This window comes from Juglans microcarpa x Juglans regia, chromosome 5D (genome assembly GCF_004785595.1).
Source record: "Juglans microcarpa x Juglans regia isolate MS1-56 chromosome 5D, Jm3101_v1.0, whole genome shotgun sequence".
Taxonomy (NCBI): Eukaryota; Viridiplantae; Streptophyta; class Magnoliopsida; order Fagales; family Juglandaceae; genus Juglans; species Juglans microcarpa x Juglans regia.
The window spans coordinates 26,521,453-26,524,854 of record NC_054602.1 but is presented as its reverse complement, the minus strand read 5'-3'; positions in this window follow the sequence as shown (position 1 = coordinate 26,524,854).

Sequence of the window (3,402 nt, the reverse complement as noted above, 5' to 3'; positions counted from 1 at the left end):
AACAATAGATCGTTCTTCCTCTTCCTTAAAATCTGGTGTCCAATGGAAGGCACGATATGGGATCCCGTCAATATCGCAAGCTTCCCTAGATAGTGCTCTCATACAATCCTCCTCTGAAGCCATGCGTACAAAAACATTTCTGGGACGCCGCATGGTCGAAACCACTGGAACACCTTCAAGACTCCATCGATTTCAAATGTAGATCTTGATAGCATCCAATGAAGGCCTATTGCGGAGGAACTTCAAAACAATCGAGAACCTGAAAGGTTCAGCCGACCGAAATATTTCCTCCTTGGAGAACTGAAAGAAAAGCTCTCCATCTTTAGTTTTCGGCGCACGGTGAGACACAGCCAACTTAAGAAGAGGCTGGGGTACCATCGAAACCAAATCCACAAACCGTCGACCAACATTCTCAGCGGCTGCCATGCAGCCTCACGTGAAACTGGAACGTCCTAGTAGAGATAGAAAACTCAAGGAGAGTTTTCAAGAAGTCCGCATCTTCTTGGAGCAGCGTTCTTGGAGCGTTCCATATCTTGCCAGCAACTGTTCTTGAAATTTCTCGGATGTACAAAAATATTAAAAGAAAGTATAAAATTCCTAATATACGTTATGTACATAATATACTATATAATACATTATATATATATGATACACTATATATATACTATATACTATATATATATATACTATATTATACTATACTATACTATACTATACTCTATATATTATAATATAATATTAGATATAGTATGCTATATGTTATAGTATACATTATAATATATAACATATATTATTAATATAATATATTATTAATATATTTTTTGTTATTCAATCACCAAACATTCGAACGTGACTCAGAATGACGTTCGAATGTTTCGTATATATAAGCCCAAAATTGAAACCGAAAACGTCATTTTCAAACCCTTACCGTTATCTCTCCACCGTTGCATGCCGCCACTAAATCGTCTCCGCCGCCACAACTGTCAAATCCCGCTACAACCGTCGCAAAAAGGTAAGCATCCATATTTTGTCCTCTTACATTTTTTTTAAGATTTAATAGGATTTTGTGTAAACCAAACATTAGTGGTGACTTGATTTTCAACTCCATTTTCCGGCCATCATGGGTTGCCATTGGTCAAATGGTCATTGTAGAAAAGTTTCTTGAAGTGTATACTCCATTTCTATGGTAGCATTTGGTCACTGAGAACTGTGGCACATGAATTTCGAGAACGACTATTTAATTGAAATGTCATACGTTCGAACGTTTCGATAGAACATTCGAATGTACGATATTTCAATTACATAGCCGTTATGCCATCCACGTTCAAACGTATATTTTGTACATTCGAGCATTACTTTTCGTAGCATTTACATTCGAACGTTGAATGTTAACGTTCGAATATGCTACTTTTCAATTTATCTGCCGTTTTGCCTTCCACGTTGCAAAAGTCAATATTTTACGTTCGAATGTGGAAGGCATAACGTTCGAATGTACCACATTTTAAAATTCTTAGTCGTTATGCCCTTAACGTTCGAACATGTATATTATACATTCGAACGTTAATTGTTATGTTTGAACATTAAACACATACGTGTGAACATTTATTTGAATGTTCGAACATATGTTATATTATATTCGAATGTTAATGTAGAGCAGTGTAAAATTAATACGAAAAATGTATCAATAGTACTAATAATTTTTCTTCATTTTCTATTTTCAGGATATGGCTTACCATTTACAAACTAGGAAACGGGGGGAGGGAAGGAGCCACTGCTCGGATCGGGGCTCATACTGTTATGGTGGAGTGAGAGGTCCTGATCAATGAGTTCAAAGAGCTCAGATGGGAGCAGACGAACCTCAGAGATATCTTCATTAGTAGAGGCTGGGAAAATATCTACACATTGAGGGAGAATGTATACCCCTCAATGGTTCGAGAGTTCTATATGGGGATTTGCTTCATGTATCAAGACGCATCCTGTCGCAACTTGACTATACGCAGTGTTTCGTTTGAGATTTCACTATATGTCATTGCTGAGCTCTTCAGGACTCGTCGAGTAATTGAGACATCGACTACAGCTGACTCTTAGACTGGCGACACAGCCGTGGTTCGCACATCTACATTTGCACACGGCATACTCGATGCAGATGTAGGCACTTCTACATCATCTACTGGCCCAGTTGAGCTAGTAGATGATGCTAGAGACGCAGACTGGTCAGAGAACGAGGGTACTGACCGTGAGGCTCGGGATGATGACAGAGACGAAGATTTCTACATCCTCACCGGGAGAGACCACATGCAAATTGAGAGGAAGAATGCCTTCAACCAAATACATCTGCTATATTTCTTCCGCATGTTGTAGCTTATGATTGCAACAAACCTGGATTCTGTGGCACATAAGACCGCATTTAGTTGGACTCAGGTATAGTTTTTTATACAAGTGGCACGTGGAGATCCCATCGATTTGCCACTGCCATCTTTGAGAGAATCTGTTATGAGGCGAGCATCGTCTCTCCTGACAACCTCCATACGGTGTCATCATTAGCCGGCTATTACTTGTTCTGAGAGTGCCACTCCAGCTCAGATAGCTGGAGTGGGTCACAAATTAGATGAGCCCCTCGACTTGAGCACGCATTGACGTAGCATTGGACAGATGAGGGGTATCCTCGACGCCAGCCACCCCTTGTAGCGGATTTAGTTCCTTTGACGCAACTAGGATTTGGTGTGGGGAGTAGTAATCAGCAACTGACAAGTACATATGTGGGAGATGCACGACCTGCTTGGGTTGATGCGGTGATCTCATAGCTAACTGTGCATATCGATTGACAGATCGTGTCTGTAGAGGAGTATGTCTCCGAAATAGCCCATTGTGTAGGTATCTTCAACGAGAAGGTTGATAACTTGATTGAGGAGATACAGAGTATGAATTTCGTGAACAACGCATTTGTCTGAGTGTTGTTTACGAAATTCTATCATATTTTTTATTTTCTTTTAATATATGTAAGGAACAATATTATTTAATATATCTATTATTTTTTAATTTCAATTCTCAATCTTTTTTAATGTTAGATTTTTCAACTTTAATACTAAATCACTGCACTTCAAATATATTTATATATTATATATAAATATATATTTATATATATAAACCTAAATATATTTTTATATATAATTATATAATTATATTTTACAAATTGTGTGTAAATAAATATATATTACAATTTGTTAGACTTGTTCACAAATTATGCACTATAAAAATATCATAATTTTTAAATTAGAGTCATATTTAATTTAAATTTACAATTAACATTCGAACGTTGGCGCCAAAAAATTTCACGTTCACACGTAAGTAGCCACAATGTTCGAACGTAAAGTTTCCCTCCGTTCGAACATCAAAAAAATC